The sequence below is a fragment of the Sorex araneus genome, chromosome 2 (assembly GCF_027595985.1).
Source record: "Sorex araneus isolate mSorAra2 chromosome 2, mSorAra2.pri, whole genome shotgun sequence".
NCBI lineage: Eukaryota > Metazoa > Chordata > Mammalia > Eulipotyphla > Soricidae > Sorex > Sorex araneus.
In genome coordinates this window covers 73,525,322-73,546,785 of record NC_073303.1, presented here as the reverse complement: position 1 = coordinate 73,546,785, position 21,464 = coordinate 73,525,322, and the positions used below count along the sequence as shown (strand labels likewise).

The following is a 21,464-nucleotide window of genomic DNA, read 5'->3' as shown; positions in this document are numbered from 1 at the left end:
AGATATGTGCTTCATAGAAACTGTTTGGGAGAGTTCCTGTTTTTTCAATTTCCTGGAAAAGTTTGAGGAAAACAGGCAGCAGGTCTTCTTTAAATGTTTGGAAGAATTCGCCAGTGAAACCATCTGGGCCTGGGCTTTTGTTTTTGGGGAGGTTTTTGATTACCGTTTCAATTTCCTTAACATTGATGGGTCTATTCAGGTATTCCAGGTCTTCTTTCTTCAGTGTTGGGAGATTATAGGAATCGAGGAATTCATCCATTTCTTTTAGGTTCTCCTTTTTTGTGGCGTAAAGACTTTCAAAGTAGTCTCTAATGATCTTTTGAATCTCACTGGTTTCTGTTATGATGTCCCCCTTTTCATTTCTGATTCGATTTATTAGAGTTTTCTCTCTTTCTTTCTTTGTGAGACTTGCTAGCGGTTTATCAATCTTATTTATTTTCTCAAAGAACCAACTCTTTGTTTCATTGATCTTTCGGATTGTTTTTTTGGTTTCGATGTCATTAATTTCTGCTCTAATTTTTATTATTTCTTTCCTTCGGTCTGGTTTGGGGTCCTTTCTCTGGTCCTTTTCTAGGGTCTTGAGTCGTGAAGTCAAGCTATCTATGTGGGTCCTTTCTTCCTTCCTGAGGAATGCTTGGAGAGCTATAAATTTTCCCCTTAACACGGCTTTAGCTGCGTCCCATAGGTTTTGGTAGCTCGTGTCTTCATTCTCATTTGTTTCTAAGTATCTTTTGATTTCTTCCTTGATTTCCTTCTTGACCCACTCATTGTTCAACATGGAATTGTTTAATTTCCAGGTGTTTGATTTGATTTTCCGTATTTGTGGGTGGTTAGCTTCTATCTTCAGCGCATCGTGGTCTGAAAAGATGGTTGATACAATTTCTATTTTTCCGATTCTATTGAGGTATGTTCTGGGGCCCCGTACATGGTCTATTTTTTAAAATGTTCCATGTGCACTGGAAAATAATGTGTATTCTTTCTTTTTGGGGTGTAAGGCCATGTATAGGTCTATTAGGCCTCTCTCTTCAATTTCTTCATTCAGAGTCAGTGTTTCCTTGTTGAGTTTTGTTCTTGTGGATCTATCTAGAGGTGATAAGGCCATATTGAAGTCTCCGACTACAATTGTGCTGTTAGTGATGTCCTCTTTGAAGTCTGTTAGGAGTCGTTTTAAATATTTAGCCGGTCGTTTGTTAGGAGCATATACATTTAAGAGTGTGATTTCTTCCTGTTGTACATATCCCTTGATAAACAGAAAATGACCTTCGCTGTCCCTTTTGATCTTTTTCATCCTGAAATCTATGTTGTCGGATACCAGGATGGCCACTCCAGCTTTTTTCAGGGGGTTGTTTGCTTGGAGGATTGTTTTCCATCCTTTGACTTTGAGTCTATGTTTACTCTGTTTGTTCAGGTGTGTTTCTTGCAGGCAACAGAATGTTGGGTTTAATTTCCGGATCCATTTAGCCACTCTGTGTCTTTTGATAGGTGCATTTAGGCCATTGACATTGAGAGAGATTATTGTGATGTGGTTTTGTGTCATCTTTCTGTGGGATTTGTTGTTCTTATGGGGCTCCTCCTTGTCTTACAGTAGCCCCTTTAGACCTTCTTTCAAGATTGGTTTTGAGTCTATGAAGTTCCTGAGCTGTTGTTTATCTGAGAAATAGTGTATGGTTCCTTCGAGTTTGAGTGAGAGTTTAGCTGGATAAAGTATTCTTGGTGAGGCATTCATTTCATTTCGTTGAGTTTTTTCACTATGTCCCACCATTGTCTTCGGGCTCGGAGGGTTTCTTCTGACAGATCGGCCGTAAATCTGAGGGGTGCTCCTTTGTATGTGATTTCCCTCTTTGACCTTGCTACTTGTAGAATTGTGTCTCTATCTACAGCATCCGCCATTCTGACTATGATATGCCTTGGAGTCTTTTTATTTGGGTCTCTTTTTGCTGGCACTCTTCGGACTTCTTGTATCTGGACGCCTGCCTTCTCCAGCTCTGGGAATTTCTTAGTGATGATGTCTTTGACTATGTTTTTTTCATTGGGGTTACTTCCCTGTGGTTCTGGTACTCCAATGATTCTTATGTTGTTCCTCTTGAAGTCATCCCCCAGGGCTCTGATTCGCTCTATAGCCATTTTGAGGTCTTTGGCCATTATTTGTTGCTGTCTGTAAGCTTTCTGCAGCTCATCCTCAAGCTCGCTGATTCTGTCTTCGGCTGTAGTCATTCTGCTGTTGAGGGCATCTAGTGAGATTTTTATTTCATCTACCGATTGCTTTATTTGTGAGACTTCCGTTCGAAGGTTTGAAATTTCTGCTCTCATTTCTGCTCTCATTTCTTCCTGTATTTTCTTGGTAGACCGTTCCAGCGCTTGATTCATCTCCTCCCTTAATTTATTGGATGTCTGTTCCATAGTTGCTTGGAGTAGGTCGACTCTCCTCCATATTTCCTCTCTGAATTGTTTATCTGAGAGGTCGTAGATGTTGGGAGACTCTTTTGAGGTTTCTAGTATCTTTTCTTCTCCCTCTCTTCGTGGAGGGGATTTTCGCTGTTTCTTCATATTGTCACGGAAGTGCAGAGTTGGAACCTTGTAGTTATTTATTCCTCTTTGTTTTTGTGGGAAGAAGGGGCTCCGATTGTGCTAGACTTCCCTTATTCACTGATAGCTTTTATACTGTCAGCCTAAGCTAATGGCTATTTTGCGTAAATGTTTGAGATCGCAAAAGTGAGTTTTCAAAGGAATACACAGTACGGATTGAGCTGAGGTAGCAAAGAATAACTGCGGCCGCGTTAGCGTTGGCCGCTCTGAGAGGAGGCCACGCCCACTTTAGACCACGCCCACTAAGACACAGGCCACGCCCCCAGTGTCTTCCTGTTGATGGGGGGGACGTGCGCAGTTACAAGCCGGTTCGGGAGACAGGGTGCGCCGGGCGAGCAGGGAGTGACTTCAGAAACTCGGGAGACGCAGACGGCAGGGGGAAGTGGGGGAAAGGGAGGGCCTCAGGGAGTTCTTTGAAGGAATGAATTCTATCAATTGTGGCCAAAGGAGAAGGCATGGAATGGTAAAAAAAAATAACTGCGGCCGCGTTAGCGGCCTGTGCTCCGGAAAGAGGCCACGCCCACTTTTTAGGCCACGCCCCCTGAGATGAGGACACGCCCCTAAGCAGCAGAGTGGGGATTGGTCAGGATCCAACGGCGGCGGCGGAAAGGTGCCAGGCAGGGACTTCAGGAGAAGCCCCGAGCCGCGGCGGGCAGGGGGCGGGGAGGGGGGCTTCTCCGCGCTGAGGCAGGCTCTCCAAGGGATTGCCTGTTTACCTGCAGGATGGAGATTGGTCAGGATCCGACGGCGGCGGCGGAAAGGTGCCAGGCAGGGGCTTCAGGAGAAGCCCCGAGCCGCGGCGGGCAGGGGGTGGGGAGGGGGGCTTCTCCGCGCTGAGGCAGGACTGCGACAGATTTTAACTAATTCTGGAAGTATATATTAGTCTTGCATAAATATGCATTTTAAACCAAACTTGAATATAGAATAGAAAATCAGACATCCTGAAAAATAGACACGACCATTGGCAGTAAAACTTCTGAATTAGTGGAATGGTTAAAGACCTTTTCTGCATTGAAAAGAGAAATCATCATGTATCAAATATATCAAAAGTTATCATATATCAAAGGGACATACCAAAAGAAAACTATATTAAAAAGAAATACATCAAATGAAAGTAAAATTCACTTTAGCTTCCCTTTCTCATTTTCTATTTTGTGTTATTTCTTTACTTAGAAAATGACCCTGGGGGCCACAGTGGGTATGGCATTTGCTTTACCCAGAGCCATCTATGTTCGATTTGTGGCACGCCCTGTGGTCCTCAGAGCCCACCAGGACTGATCCTCGAATGCAGAGTCAGGAGAAAGGCCTGAGCACTGCTGACTGTGGCTAAAAAACAAAGCAAAGCAGAAGAAACAATAAAGAAAAGGACCCTGATCAACTCCTCGTACCAACAGCACTATAGCAGAACCATATGTATGACCAAAAAAGAAAAAAAGTTCAAAATAGTTATCACTGCTGACAAATTTCTTCTTGTTATGTTTCCAGATGTGCATAACTATCAACACAACTCCATTTGGCTCAAGTCTTATTAGAGATCACTCCTGACATGAGAGCTGACCATAGCCAGAAGGACTCATTTGGGACCCTTCCAGGGATTATCTTGTCATTTGAATATCAAGGCAGGAGAGTCTGGGAGACCCAAGACTCTGGAACTCTTTACCATCCTAGGGCTCACAATCTCGCAGTGTTTGGCTCAGAACCTTTGCCAGAGTGTAGCTGTACTTCTCCAAGCGATGGGGTCATTGTTATTATTCTTGCAGTCTCCAAGGCAAAATGCATCGTGTGACCAGCCATGTGGGGAGTGCCAAAAACCACCTGGAAAAGACCCATAGCTGTCACAGGGCCACAGTGAAATGTGAATCGTTGAAACTGCTGACCGCTACAAAACCATGACAATTGTGTTTTTCACCGTTTGCCAGACGATGGTTAAATAAAAGCACTAAACTGTAGGCATTTAGAGGAAGAACTCAACTTGCTCAAAGTGACATTTATTTTCTTCAGTCTTACTATGATCCACATGATGTTATTCTAACTGACCTATTTAGAAACATTTAAGAGTAATATAACAAGCAGTTGGTGGGGGATTGGCAAATTTCTTAAGCTGGTTCATGCGTCACTCTGCTTTTGTTTGTCCAGCTGCCAGTATAAATTATGATCTGTTGAAGTGGATCTTGCTTGGCATCGTCTATATTTGGCCTGAATATTTGGACAGTCATGTGTATCTCTTTCTGAACAAGTGCATCATTCGGTGGACTCATGTTGCTTAGATGATGCACAGATATCCTGCAAGCACAGAGGTAATTTGTAGGAGAATAGAATAAGGACAAAGACATTTGAGTCTGTCTAGTTCCAAATGTTCCTCAGTGTGCTAGGACAGTGTGACATCGAGACCTCGGTGGTATGCTCAGTCATCTGGGATTTCCCAGACCTTCTGACCTAGTTGTTTCAAACATTTCTGATTTGCTTTTTTCCCTATTAGTTCCTTTCTCCAGTTTTATTCCTGGAATGTTCTGGATGTGTTACCCACCATCAAGGTAACTCATCTGGGAACCTTAAATTGAGACTGGGACGGACTAGCACTGGACACAAGTCACTCTTGGCTCTGTACTCAGGATCATGCCAGGCAGTGATGAGGAGACTACATGTGGTGCCAGGGGTTGAACCAGGTGATGGCATGCAGAGCAAGCATCTTAAACCTGTCCTGTCTGTCAGGCCCCTAATTTCATAGACATCACATTAAAATTTAATTACACATTTCATTATAATTTCTGAAATTAAAAAAAAACAAGCACAAAAATATAAAATATAATATAATCACATTAAAATTTAATTTTAATTAAAATTAAAAATTTAATTTATTGCTAATAATATGTGCCATTAAGGTAATTTAAAAATTGTTAGAAGATGTTTAATTTTATAGATAACTTGTACTTTTTCCTTCTCTCTTACTTGCGCTCTCCGTCATATTATTAATTCCTTCACCTTCTTCCCTCCATTCAGGATTTTGTCAGAAATGTCCTAAATGTGCTATTGAACAGTGCTTCTTAAACTTTTTCCTACTCATCACCCCTTTACACCTGAAAGTTTTTTGTGTGATCCTGGACATAAAAGCACATTAAGTGGGTATACAAATACGATATTATAACAAATTATTCAAACCTTTTTATGACACTCATACTCAATTATATGACCTCATGGGGTCACAATTCACAATTTTATGAAGCTGGGTTGTAGAATATAAGTGTGTGTAGAAAATTGGTATTAAGTGCTCTTCATAGGTTAATTCTTTTTTTTTTTTTTTTTGCTTTTTGTGTCACACCCGGCGATGCACAGGGGTTACTTCTGGCTGTACACTCAGCAATTACTCCTGGCGGTGCTCAGGGGACCATATGGGATGCTGGGATTCGAACCCAGATTGACCGCTTGCAAGGCAAACACCCTACCTGCTGTGCTATCGCTCCAGCCCCAGATTAATTCTTTTAATTCTCACAACAATCCTGTGAAGTAGATTATTGGTTCTCATTTAAAGAGGAATAAATTTTCTTCAGGCTTAAGCAAGGTTATGTAAATTGCTTAGAGTTGGGAAGTATTAGAGAGGGAGTTTCCAGAATCTGTGTTCTCCAGTGCACTGCTGGATGGTCTTTCAACACTACCCGCACACACAGTGTGTGTGTGTGTGTGTGTGTGTGTAGAGAATTTGTGGTAGATGTGGAATTGATACTTGTACAGGCTTGAGTTTTGGTTGATTCTTTTAGAACTAAACAAAGATAAGAAAGAAGACTTATCACATTTTTATGACTTAATTGCCATCACTTTCTGGAAAAGAAACCATAGACTCCTATGATAAAGATTCAGCTTTTGGAATCTTCTGGTTCCTTTTTAGATCCTTAGCAATCTGGCTTCAAGTTGTGGCCTGGTGCCTAGAACAAACTCGGAGGAGTTAAGAAATTAAACTACTGACGTTGCACAGAAGTATGAGTATGTCCGCGCACACAAATTTTCTTTTTCATAAACAACTGGAAATTGCGGGAAAAGTGGGTCCTAAGGAGTGATTTTGCCATCAAAATGTCAGAAAATTGTTCTCTTTGCTTTATTTACTAATACTCAGAGGTAGAGTTTACATAGTATTTTGTGTAAGATAATTTCACTGGGATATTAAAGGGTAGTAATTTAAAGAAGTTACCTTTCACTTAAGTTTTAATGGTTCCTATTAATTGCAAATGAAGACTTTTTATCAACATAGCCTTTTTCAGTAATAATCTGTGTAGTTTTCATTAAGCTAAGATAGGCTAAGGTGATTGTATCACTTGTATCACTTGTAGCCCTGTTGATCTTTGATTTGCTCGAGCGGGCGCCAGTAACATCTCCATTTGTCCCTGTCTCGAGCTAGTGCAGCCCAATGATAGATATCTGCTCGTTCCAGGAACAGGCAGAGCCTCAAATCATTCAATCAGAGATTTGATGAAGAAATCTGACCATCTAGTTGATGGGCGGCTACGAGGTCTTCTGACTTCCCGTGGAATTCAGTTGGTAACAGCTCTAGTCCAGCGGTCGTCTCTGAATCACATTACATGACCGGCCCATCTGATTTTTGATGCCTTGGCAAACGAGACAGCATCCCTGATTTTTGACCATCAACGATGTCAGAACTCCAGATTCCTTCTCTCACTTGAGTGAGACATGATATTCCCAGCATAGCTCTTTTGATTCCTCTTTGGGATATAGGTGATTATTTTCTTTTAAAGGTGATTATTTTCTTTTAAATATATAAGCAACTCGATAACTCAAAAAGTTATTGACCTTATTTTATGTACAAACTGATGTTTTAGGCCCTAAAAGGAAAACACAGGGTTATATTTTTTATCCACAAAGAATGTATAATTGGTGCTGGAGTAGTTGTACAGTAAGTCATTTGTCTTGCACGGGTTCAATCCCCAGCATTCCATATAGTCCCCCAAGCACTGCCAGGAATAATTCCTAATTCATGCAGAGTCAGCAGTAACCTCTGAGCACCACCAGGTGTGAACCCTCCCCCAAAGCCAACAACCCTATCCCCCCAAAAATAAAACCCAAATAATTTATGGTTATGCAGTAGTTAGGTCCATCTATTTTGAGAAAAAACCACAAAATATATAATGAAATTCAGGATAAAATGGTAACAGCCATAGGTGAGAAAATGTTGCCTGTACTTCATCTTTTTTTCCAAAAATATTTGAGAAGATTGAGAGAAGTAGTGGGATGAAGCATTCTAAGAAGAAGATAGTATAGAAGTTAGTTGTCAGAGGTTCGAGGCATGAGTTTATTTCAAGGTACATGTTCTGAGGAACACCACAGATATGGATGAGTGTCATTTCTTAGGAGACAACAACTGACTTTTCTGGTATCATTTTATCACTGTCATCCCATTGCTCATCAATTTGTTCCAGCGGGCACCAGTAACATTTCCATGTGAGACTTGTTGTTACTGTTTTTGGCATAACAAATACGCTATGGGTAGCTTGCCAGGCTCTGCCATACTGGCGGGATACTCTCAGTAGCTTTCCAGGCTCTCCAAGAGGTGTAGAGGAATCAAACCCGGGTCCTTTGCATGCAAGACAAAGGCCCTACCTGCTGTGCTCTTGCTCCAAACTCTGCTGCTACTACTAAGAAATAGGAATGGATGATATGAGAGAGGAAGAACGATGTATATTGGTGGATCAAGAGTTTATGGAAACTTTAGAAGAAGATCAATTGATAAAGATATTTATGATATTCTTATAATGAAGTTAACTAAAATATGTAACTATATAATCAGGTCAGTAGTTTCTTAGAACACTTCCTATTAAGGTTTATCCATTAGAATGTAGAAATAAAAATATACATGAAGCTATTCCAGGAGAAATTAATCCGGTAAAAATATTTTGTGAAACACATAATAACTAATCTAACTTGGTACTGTTGAGTTTGGTGCTATCGAACTGAAGGTAGTATGGGGTGTGAGGTTGGAATGTAAGAGGTTTAGCTCAAGCAGAAAAACTGTGGACATTTATTTTGTTGCTTGTAGTTGGTGCTTAATTTATTAGGGTAGCTGATCCTGGTGGTACTCAGGGGCTCGCAACTTCAGTGCCTTTTGCTCCTCATCTGTTGGTGCTCGGGTGAGGGCTGTGCAGTGTCTGTGGTAGGGATGCCACTCAGAGCCTTGTATATTGTATCAAATGCTCTGTTACTTAAGTCACATCTCAGTCCCAAACCCACTCCTTCAAGCACTTTCTTAAAGAGATACCAGGAAAAAATAAAGGACTTGGAGCCAAGACTTCAGGTATAAAAAATAGAGTCAGTATGGAGGAGGAAATCAGGTTAAAGTGGTAGGAAGTATAATTAATAGGTACTATAAAATACGTGAGTATTTATGCCTAAAGGAGTATGTTAGATTAATTGGTAAATAAATATATAAGAAGTATTTTTCCAATTTACTCTTTGATGGTGTTGTTTTGTAATAGTTAATATTATTTTTGCAGAAGAGTAATTCTATAAACTCTCCTGCACATCCTTTCTTAGTTACTGGTTCTTTGCAAAATAAGAAAATAACTGAAAGAAAGGAAAACACTGTTGATACCTATTTATATTTATTTGCAGTTTTCTAGCATTTTGCATGCCACTTTAAAAATCAAACATAATGTTTAGAGTTAATGATTCAGAAATGTGTACATAAACTCATGGTGATTGACGTATTCAAACAGAAATCTTAAATGCAGCTTGGACAACATCTATTTAAGATAGACAGCATTCAACTCATTCCCTGATTGCTTCAGTCTAGTTGCAGTGTAGCTGTGCCATATTATGGAAATTAAATCAATTCTTGTTTTCATTGTTCCTAATGCAGTAAGTTTTAAAAAAAATGTTTCATAGATTAATTCTTCTGACTAATGAGTCTTTTGACTGAATAATGAAAAGCAGGGCATATGAAACAAGTAGCAAAGAGTAAGCAAGTAGTCAGAGAGTTATTCCACAACAAAAGATTAAGGCAAATCAGCTTGGACTTTCTTCAAAGCACACATTAGAGTTAGTCACAGTCACAGTACGTCATGGAATACTGACTCTAGATAATATCACTACATTAGTAAAATCTTTTGTTTTATATAATGTTAAATTGTTAAGTCCGTATTATATTTATTTTTTTACATGTGTATATGTCAAGGTGAAATACATTGTGCATGATTATAGTTAAAGGAATGTCCACAAAATTCCATTTTTTTCTTGCATGCATCACATCATCTTTCCTTTTATATTATTCCTTTTATCTCCTAAAATATCTCATTTTCCAAGAATTGGTGTCTGTGATACTTATCTTTCTCTTCTCACTTTCTTAACAGTTATTTCACCTTAATGGATTTAATTTCTATCTCCATTTCAAAGACTATATTGATTTATGATCATTTAATAGTTTTAATTTTTTAAAGGAACCACAGTGATAATACAGGAGGAAGGGTGTTTGTCATGTATGTGGCCAAATGTGTTCAATTTCTGGTATCCCATATGGTCCTCCCATGATCACCAGGAATGATCCCCGAGAGCAAAATCATAAGTAAACTCTGAGCACCATTAGATGTGGCCCCAAAATAACAAAAAACGAATTTTCAGGAGTCTAGTAAATATTTGTGTCTTAACTTACCAAATCTCCAGGATTCCATGTATAGCTAGTTTAGTTTAACAAGAGTCTCAATCAGAGTTTGACTTCGCTTTATCTCCCGCTAGTTAAATTTTCTGCTTCTTCTTCTCATTATATAACTTCTCACATTTTATATCATTTCCTTGCCTAAGAAGCTGGAATAAGTTACTTACCGTCATACATTACAATAGTGATAATCAGTTTCTAAGCTGAAGAATTAACAGTAATAACTTCTGTATTCTGCTCTTGTCTGTCTCAGGATAACAAATACTGACCAGAACCTAAACCAGAGCAGTATGTCAACAACTCCAAAGCTTGATTAGTTAGATATCATTTCAAATTTAACACATACAAACTGAATCAAATTATTAGGCAAAAATTATTTCTTAAGAATGAAGGCACATATGCAATTTTGGAATGTTTAATTATTATTACCTACCTATGTATTAAATCCTATTCTTTAACTATATCTACTCCCTTTGTGCCACAAAACAGCATTTTTATTTCTATAACTCTACCTATTTATGACTTATAACTATTTCACTTATAGTTATTATAAGTGAAATAACTTATAATAGCTTATAAGTTATTATAAGTTATTTATATAAAACTTATTTTTTATCTCTGCTCATTTTATTCTTGGTCATTCTTATAGTCAATTTTTCTTTCTTAATAATAAGTACCAATTAATTTAATATTTTCAGAGTTCTCTCCATTTTATTCTCTTCTAGATTACTTTTTCTACATAATACATATATTTAATTATAATTTTTCTATAATTTAAAAGTTTAGCATAAATAACTTATTTTCACAACTAATATACAACCTTTAAGATCATAGACCTAAAACTGTGAGATAATAATTTGCAACAACAAATGAAAGCATAGGTTGAATTCTTAAAAATTATTATTCCTGTTGCTAATATTAGTGTTCAACAGAGGGCTGAAAGTCAAGTGAGCCTCTAGCAAGTATTTCATAATTGATAATTTATTCAAATCATTCTCACTTTACTCCAAAATGGTGGTATATAATAGCAATTAAGAAAGTGCTCGCTTTGTGAACTTAAGCCTTAGTTTATTAGTCAGTAGTTTAGTTGCATAAAAACCTTATGATGGGTTATTTTAGGATTAAAACTGTCTTCAGGGGCTGGAGCCATAGCACAGCGGGTAGGGAGTTTGCCTTGACAACAACCGACCTGGGTTCTATTCCCAGCATCCCATATGGTCCCCCGAGCACTGCCAGGAGTAATTCCTGAGTGCAGAGCCAGGAATGACCCCTGTGCATCGCCGGGTGTGACCCAAAAATAAAAAATAAAAATAAAACTGTCTTCAAAGGGTTTCATCATAAGAAGTATCATAATACCATCATAATTATTATTTCCATCATTTTAAATTGTTTTATGATTTATAATATTATCAAAAGTGTCATGAATACATCATTCAAATATTGTACCCCCACCAGAATGCCCACTTTCCTCCACCAAAGTCCTAGGGACTCTTCTCATCCCCCCAAATTATTTTTTTAAAAAAATCTTTGCAATAATTTAAAGAACTTTAGGTGATATTTTGGGCTGGAGCGATAGCACAATGAGTACGGTGTTCGTCATTCATGCAACTAACCCGGGTTCGATCCCTCCGCCACTCTTGGAGAGCCCGGCAAGCCACGGAGAGTGTCTTTCCCACACGGCAGAGCCTGACAAGCTACCCGTGACGTATTCTATATGCCAAAAACAGTAACAACAAGTCTCACAATGGAGACGTTACTGGTTCCCGCTTGAGCAAATCAATGAGCAATGGGATGACAGTGACAGTGACGGTGATATTTTAATGTAAATAAGGACAATTTTAAGGGAAATGCAATGAATTCAAATATTGGGCACTCTGTAATGGGTTATCCCCCTAAAAACCAAAATTATATGTGAACTGAAGCCCTTCAATTTTAAGTTGTTTGCTTCCTATACACAAAGCACCTATCACTACTCTCCATTCTTCATATCCTAGGAATGCAAGCAGTAATGATGAATTATGACAGCTGCGTCCATCTATGTCTCTTACTGAGTTTTATTCTCCAGACTGGGATGGGGACAAGGAAAGTTTTCTCTTTCTTCTTCCTCTGTCCAGAAGGGGATTCATTTATGAGATAGCTGCCTTGTCCCTGCAGTGCAGTAGCATTTTCTCTTTGTGGGCCCTAGTGTTACATATTATTATGAACATGCCCAAGAGAAATAATGCTTATTTTAGTTTCTAATTTTTATAAATATTAGGAAACTAAGTATTATTTTGCTCATTAAGCTTTTAATAATTGTTCATGATGAGATCATTCAAGACTACTACCAAATCTCTGGATTGGCACATTTTCAAAAGATTTTAATGCTTTTTCATCACTCTTCAGAAAGACTGCCTGCTGTATATCTCTAGTCATCATTTTTGTCAAGCACAATGATAAAAAAATATGCTTAATGGTTTGAGGAGTCCTAATATTAGAACCATTCATATGTTCATTCCTAATCTTTTATTGGGCATTAAATGAGACTTTCCCACAAAATTTATCCAAACTTTCTCCATAGTAAAAGGGTCAGAAAGAAATGATGACTTTAGTTAGTGTGCCAGAAGTGAAAATGACTTTCAGAGAGTCCAAGAATTTTCAGAGTGTGTGCTGTGGTCTTGGTTTAGGAAAAGGCAATTATGTTATAATATTTGTTTATCAACTTTAACAAATATATCTTAGATAGCTATATTCAAACTATATGCAAGATTTGAAATTTTACTATACATAAGGCCACTAAAATCTCCAAACCTACTTGACCACAGCATAAAACTAGAGCTTTGACATCGAAAAAAAATATCCTACTCTTAGGTCATTGTACTGTTCTAACTTCAATTTTATCCTACAGGTTAGTTTTCACTTGATTATAGAACTTTTTCCCTCTGTCTTATAACTATTCAATTTCTGGATAGTACTAACATCCAAGTTCCCTCTCCTTTTCCTAAATAACTAACTATAATACGCAAATTCTAATCATCTGCCCTTAAATTCCTTTAGGCTCTCAATGCATTTTATTCCCTATGACCAGTATTTCATATCAGAACTTACCACTGTGAACTTATCTTTTATTCCCTCATCTAGGATGTGATTTGTATATGTTTTGAAGCTATCAGATTGTAAATTAAATTATATATCTTAAATTCATTCATTAAGTCCCAAAGATCTGTAATCCTTTTAATGGAAAACAGCATAATTCTCTAACTGGCTGTTCTGTTGACACTAATATAAACATTGTAGCTGTTTGAACAATTCCTTTATGCTTTTTCTCCTTCAAGGCCAGCAAAGGTCACAAATGGAAGAGGTCAAGCTTAAGTATGATATTTTTCTTGAGCCACAACCACTTTGGTCTTAAGAGTTTTGAGATTATTACCTAAGATTTGTGAAAGATGTTTGGAGGAGATAAAGAGAACTATGTAACCATTAATATGACAGACTGAAAAATCAAAAAAGCACCTTTATCTTCCACTGAATTTCAAAGAAGATGTGAGCTATCATGATGGTGCACTTATTTAAAACATTAGCTCGATCCCTTTGATTAGATTTTTCATCGATACCATGAAATATCCAGAGTAGCAATTATTGTTAAGAGCTCTTTTCCATATATTTAATTATAGAAAGATGAAAGTATAAGTTCAAATTCTACAAGACAAAGAATTTAGATAAATACCATTTAAAATAGCAAAGTTACCCTAGTAATAAGTTTACTGAATTAAAGTTAAAGAATCTAATAAGAAACTCCTGCAATGTAACAATCCAGAAGAAACACATATACTAGACAAGCATAGATGAAGTTTTAATACATTTTATCTATATCCCCAGTTTTAAATCAAACTATTTGATCAGTCTGCATACTTTGCTCTATTTATCAAATTAATTTTAATTGAAGCATTATTTTACCTTTAGTGTGGTTGTAAATATATTTTTAAAAGTTCAATTTATTTATAAAGTTAAAATTAAAAATACAATATTTTCATGCTCCTCACTCATCTATATTTCCATTACCTAGTAACAACCATTTCACTACCTTCTTTTGGTAGTTAATACCTGCTTTCAAATAATACACAGACTTTCTTATTTTAAATAAATGCTGCTTTGCAAAAATGCTCAGAGTAGTAACCAGCTTCCACATGAGCCTCCTTAATTCTTCTCTGGTCCAAATATGTGGCTCACTTGCCTCTCCTGGCAGTCTCCTTTCTTTCCGAATAGGTTTGATTATAAACACGGGATAATAGGAAAATGCTGGTGTGTGACATAAGCGAAATATTCTATGGTTTTGATAGAAGCATCTCCATTGATTTTACTCTGTCTTCAAAGAAAACAAAAAACAAAAATGAGTAGCTATTATTACAAACACTAAAAAGCTTCTAAACTGATGATGAAACTATCATGAGAACAAAAGATACCTTATTAAATGAGAAAAAATACTCATATACTACTCATTTGACCGAATGCTAATATTCAAGAAGTATAAAGCATTTACAAAACTCCAAGACAACAGCAACAACAAATGTGTAACTTCATAAACAAATACGAAAAGACATTAACAGACACTTCTCCAAAGAAAGACAGATGGCCAGCAGGTAGATAGAAAGATAATCACCATTACTGAGTATCTGGGAAATTAAAATAAAAATGACAAGGAGATATTTCCTCACACATTAAGAATGTTACCAAAATGTCTTGAAGTAACCAACACTTGCAGGAATGTGTTAACAAAGATACCCTCCTTCACGGTGGGTGGAAATGTAATATATTTCAGCCTGTATGGAAACATTGTGGAGATTTCTCAAAATAACAGAAATAAAGTCATGATACATCCCTTCAATTCCATCATAGGTATAAACCCAAAGAATACAGAAACATGATTTAAAAAGACAAAGGTTTACTATGGTCACTTTGGTGCCATTTACAGCCAACAAATGGAAAATATTCAATAAAAGCAAACCCTTAGCTCTGACAACTGCATTGAGGTTGCCAAGCAGGGGAGGGGAAGAGAGAGAAGAAGAGTCTTATGGACAGTTGAGGAGAGACAGTAACACTTCAGTGATACGTGGAATGTGAACAAAATAGATCCTAAGATTGATCAACATTCTCACTCTTAAAAATGTCACTTCAATAAAAAATAATAAAAGTGTAGAATTAACATATGGTAAACTTTTATTAAATAAAAAATATAACCAAAAGGCGAGACAGAAAGGAGTACAAAGCTGCAGCAAATAAACTGTAAGAGTTAAAAGGATTTAGATTCATAAGACTCTTGTCAAGGCATCTGCACTTGACCCTATGGGAAATGAACAACTAAGAGTTATAGATGGAACTGGGAAAGGATTCACTTCCTCTTTTCAGAAGGCAACCAAAAGCAACACAGATCATAAGTGAAAGGAGAGACTAAAGAACCCTTAGAGAATTATGATAGGATTCAGTTGAGGCACTCATAATAGTTAAAAAAAAGAAAAGGATTGCTACATTTCAGGGTTAAAATTCATCTGTTTTGCTGTATTAATGGAGACGTGGTAAAAAGAAAGGAATGAAGAATAAAGGTGTGGTTTGGCTTTCTTTCCTAAGGATGGCATTAAAACTGTAATTTCTATTTATTTGGCATGTTACAATTCATAAAATGCATACATACTACATAGGTTCCCTAAATTATCTTGTAATAAATGAATAGTAATTAAATAACAAGTAAGATTAATGGAGTGATATTTAAAAGGCACTGAACACTATTAAATTTCTTTGTTAGATACTACCTATGATTACTTTTCCCAGTTAGCTTTCTTCCTTATAAAGTAGAGGCTTATGTCTGTTCCCATCTTCAAAGATCCTTGTTTATATCTTGTACATTGTCTTTAACTGTCCTTATGTTACTAGTAAATGAACCTTTTCAACAACTTATTAAACAGGAATGTGTATACAGGGTGATGTCTCTGTCTCTGAAGAAAAATGATTTAGTAATGTTTCTCAGATTGAGATGAGGATATTTCTTATCTGAGAATTTGGATTAAATACAAATTCTGAGTCAGCAGATCTACTGTGCCTTGAGAATCTACATTCTAACTGGCCTCTAGATGATGTCAATATTACTAGTTCATTGAACACATTTTGAGCAAAAAAGATTTAGACCAATGCCAGCAAAGCACATTTGTGCACAACTCTTTTTTCTACTCCTTCCTCCTCATATGCACCCTAAAACAGTTTATAATGTGCCTGATCTCAATTCTAAAGCCACAGTGATTTTCTGACCGGTTTCAAGGTGGGCAACAGTTGGCTGCGACTGTCTGTATGTTTCTTTTAAGTAATAGAACTGCATTCCATTTTTGTGTCTGTTGGCAAACATTGTCTGAAATGTTTCTAAACATGGTAATGGTCTTTTTCCAGAAGAGATCTCATAAAGAACCACTTCATTGTTAGTTGTTCATTAATAGTTTTTCTGAAAACTTGGATGGACGCCTCTTAACTTTGCATGTTATTTAAAAATTAAAATTATTTCCAAAGCATTTCAAATACTTCTCTGGCAATAACATTGCTTGGAAGCAGAATTTTTAAGCTCTCCTCCCACAGGTCTTTTCTTTTATGATTCCATAGCCTTGTGGGTTTCCTTAATAGCCCCATATTCCACAACCTAATCCATGTGTGTTGAAAGACATCTGAAATCATTGACATGCCTCAGGTCTCAGGATTAAGCAACTATTGGCTTGGTCTTCATATAATTGAACTCAAAGAGGTTATCTATCTAAGTCCACCGCAGAAATTCCTTCTTTCTTTTTCTCTCCCTTCCTCTACTCTCTTGGAAGAAACCCGCATAAGGTGCAGACAAATTTCTCAAGAACACAATTTTTATCTTCCTGGAAGTCCCTTAAGTCCAAACTCAAACCACGTTATCTTTTTGTGCGTATGACAAAGACAGTAACCTTGAAAGCAAAGGTCAAATTTCAGAACACTGAGCAAGAACAGCACTCTGGTGAAGGAATGTCTCATATCATCTGCTTAGACATTAAAAGCTTTATGTTTTTATATATGCTGGACTTCTATTAGACATGTTGAAAAGCATAGGCTAATCAACGCTGGCACTAATTTTTTTTTTAAATTTATTTATTTTTAATTAGAGAATCACCGTGAGGGTACAGTTACAGATTTATACACTTTTGTGCTTATACTTCCCTCATACAAAGTTTGGGAACCCATCCCTTCACCAGTGCCCATTCTCCACCACCCGTAAACCCAGTGTCCCTCCCACCCTCCCCAATCCCATCTCCCCCCCACCCCACCCTGCCACTGTGGCAAGGCATTCCCTTCTGTTTTCTCTCTCTAATTAGCTGTTGTGGTTTGCAATAAAGGTGTTGAGTGGCCGCTGTGCTCAGTCTCTAGCCCTCATTCAGCCCGCAACTCCCTTCCCCCACATGGCATTCGACTACTATGTAGTTGGTGATCGCTTCTCTGAGTTGACCTTTCCCCGGAACGTGAGGCCAGCCTCGAAGCCATGGAGTCAACCTCCTGGTACTTATTTCTACAGTTCTTGGGTGTTAGTCTCCCACTCTGTTATTCTATATACCATAGATGAGTGCAATCTTTCTATGTCTGTCTCTCTCTTTCTGACTCATTTCACTCAGCATGAAACTTTTCATGCCCATCCACTTGACTACAAAATTCTTGACCTCCTTTTTTCTAACAGCTGCATAGTATTCCATTGTATAGATGTACCAAAGTTTCCTCAACCAGTCATCCGTTCTGGGGCATTCGGGTTTTTTCCAGATTCTGGCTATTGTAAACAGTGCTGCGATGAACATACATGTGCAGATGTTGTTTCGATTGTACTTTTTTGCCTCTCTGGGATATATTCCCAGCAGTGGTATTGCTGGGTCAAATGGGAATTCAATATCTAATTTTTTGAGAGTCGTCCAAATTGTTTTCCAGAAGGGCTGAACCAGTCGGCATTCCCACCAGCAGTGAAGAAGGGTCCCTTTCTCCCCACATCCTCTCCAACAGCGGTTGCTTTTGTTCTTTTGGATGTGTGCTAGTCTCTGTGGTGTGAGGTGGTATCTCAAAGTTGTTTTGATCTGCATCTCTCTGATGATTAGTGATGCAGAGCACTTTTTCATGTGCCTTTTGGCCATTCGTATTTCTTCCTTGGTAAAGTTTCTGTTCATTTCTTCGCCCCATTTTTTGATGGGGTTGGATGTTTTCTTCTTGTAGAGTTCAACCAGTGCTTTATATACCATTGATATCAACCCCTTATCTGATGGGTATTGTGTAAATATCCTTTCCCATTCTGTGGATAGTCTTTGGATTCTGGTCACTGTATCTCTTGCGGTGCAGAAGCTTTTTAGTTTAATGTAGTCCCATTTGTTGATCTCTGTTTTTACTAGATTGCTTAGTTCCGTGTCACCTTTGAAGATACCTTTATCTTCAATATCGTGGAGGGTTTCGCCGACCTTGTCTTCAATGTACCTTATGGTTTGCGGTCTAATGTTGAGGTCTTTAATCCATTTTGATCTGACTTTTGTGCATGGTGTCAGGTCAAGGTCTAAACCCATTTTTTTGCATGTGGTTGTCCAGTTGTGCCAGCACCATTTGTTAAAGAGGCTTTCCTTGCTCCACTTCACATCTCTTGCTCCCTTATCAAAGATTAGATGGTCATACATTTGGGGTTGTGTGTAGGGATATTCCACCCTGTTCCATTGGTCTATGGCTCTGCCTTTGTTCCAGTACCATGCTGTTTTAATTGTTACTGCTTTGTAGTAAAGTTTGAGGTTGGGGATGGTGATGCCTCCCATCATCTTTTTCCCAAGAATTGTTTTAGCTATCCTTGGACGTTTGTTATTCCATATGAATTTTAGGATTGCTTGATCTATTTCTTTGAAGAATGTCATGGGTATACTTAAAGGGATCGCATTGAATCTGTATAATGCTTTAGGGAGTATTGCCATTTTGACAACATTGATTCTCCCTATCCACGAGCAGGGTATATGTTTCCATTTCCTCATGTCCTCTTTGATTTCATGGAGTAGCGTTATGTAGTTTTCTTTGTAAAGGTCTTTTACTTCCTTGGTTAAGCTAATTCCGAGGTACCTGATTTTCTGGGGCACGATTGTGAATGGGATTGCTTTTTTCATGTCCCTTTCCTCTGCCTCATTGTTTGCATATATGAAGGCCATGGATTTTTGGGTATTGATTTTGTAGCCTGCAACTTTACTGTATAAGTCTATTGTTTCTAAGAGTTTCTTAGTAGAGGTTTTAGGCTTCTCTAGATATAGTATCATGTCGTCTGCAAATAGTGAGAGTTTGATTTCTTCCCTTCCTATCTGGATGCCCTTGATCTCTTTTTCTTGTCTAATAGCTATCGCAAGTACTTCCAGTACTATTTGAGCTGGAAAGCCCATCGAGTCTGTGTTCTCTAACCTCCTGTTCAGCTCAGGAATGCTTAACATCCTTGAGATTCATTCAAGGCACCCTGAGTACTTTCGGAAGGGGTGGGACCCCAGCTGGACAGCTCCAGTTGTTAAACGTGCAGCTGTGAGCAGCCGCACGCATACTCCAAAGTTGCTCTGTTATTTAATTCCATCTTCTATGCTCCTATGTCCTTATTTACCCAATTCTAGTTTGCTAATTCCTGTTACCAGCTTTCAATTTTTCTCCTGAAGATTTCCGAAAGAGATCTCATTTAAACTGGGAACTTCATCCCATTAAAACACAAGGAAATCTGAATTTTGACTTATGTTATCCACATTTAAGCTTGCATCTCATCCCTGAACTTTGAACTTCCATGACACTTCTGTTCGGAATACTATCCTCAAAGAATTTGATGAAGTCATTTTCCCCGTGGAATCTGCACTTCTTCCCCTTACACTTTTAGATACACTTATGAAGAATTAAACTAAATGCATTGGGTATGCCTACTGCTGGAAATCCAATGAGAAAAAAAAAACATAAATCTTGGCTCTCCACTCACCAAAAGTCTAACCACACAACCAAAATTCTGATGACTAAAAACATGAAAGGGACAATCACATCAGCAAACTGGACAAGTCAGTGTATAGAAAAGAAACAATTTCTAAACTAAATAATATGTGCTTCCTGGAATTCTTATTGCAACTGATTATGAATGGTCCATATTTTATTAATGTTACCATGACACATAGTATTTTTAGGGTACTTTTGTTACAAATTATCCTAATATTCACATTCTTGGCTCTTGTCTTACCAGACACGAAATTTGCTTCAATGGCATCTTTCTAAGAAAGTGCTTCTGACTGTTGGCAGCTGTTAAAATTATTCATAGCCCTTGTGCTGTGCCCTCCAACATGCTTCCTGAGTGTTTGAGCCATTCTAGCTTAAAATTTCAACTATATGCTTCTAAACCTGAAACAGATGTTTTCTTGGCTGTTGTCATCTTGTCATGAGCTTCTCTATTTGCATTTTTAAAAAGCAGGTAATTTGCTACCTTTCTCTGCAGAGAACAGAAGATAGGAGGAAGGACAAAACCAGAAAAAATACAGGAGAATTAATTTATAAAGTAGAAGGATAGAATCGCATGGAGACAAACGGTGCCACCACTTGAACATCTACGATCCTAATATCATATGCTATAGTTTGACTACTACCAATTTGTCTGGCATCCCTCCTGAATCATATTTGTGGCCACCCAGATTAACTATGTGAGCCGGCCTCTTGATTTAATATCAGCTTGCTCTTTTCTTTTCAGGTCCTGTGTCATTTACTGTCTTAAAAAAATGTATTGCTTGTTACTTATTTAGCTCTCTGTGTTTTCAAGAACTTAGTTCTCTCTGTCTGTTTCTCTTTCTCTCTGTTTCTCTGTTTTTCTCTCTCTCCATTTAGTTTTTCTTTTGTATGAAAACCAAGAACTAGAAAGCATCAAGAAGGAAAATTTACTGCTCACTGTGAAGGTAGAAGCCCAAAGAAAAAGAGGTTTGTCTTTTATGGTTTATACTTTGTAAGCTGTGGGTGTGACTCAATTTCCTCACCACCCACATAAAAAGGTTGCCACCCAATCACTGTTTTTTTTTTCTCTCTATCCCAAACCCCTCCCCTTTTATTTTGGCTAGGAGAGACCCTAAGAGAGACTGCCCTTTCTGGACGTTGCAAACTGTGACATATAAAAGCTGTGAGCTGCTCCTCTAGCCAGCAGCACATTCAAACCTTGCAGAGTTTTGCTCTCTGAGAGTTTGTA

At 37.8% G+C, this 21,464-nt stretch overlaps 1 protein-coding gene across 1 annotated transcript in view; it reads left to right on the top strand.

Moving 5' to 3' along the window:
• PI15 (peptidase inhibitor 15) overlaps positions 1 to 21,464 on the top strand; it is a 46,821-nt gene that overhangs the window by 4,130 nt on the left and 21,227 nt on the right. The gene's annotated exons all lie outside the window — the stretch shown is intronic.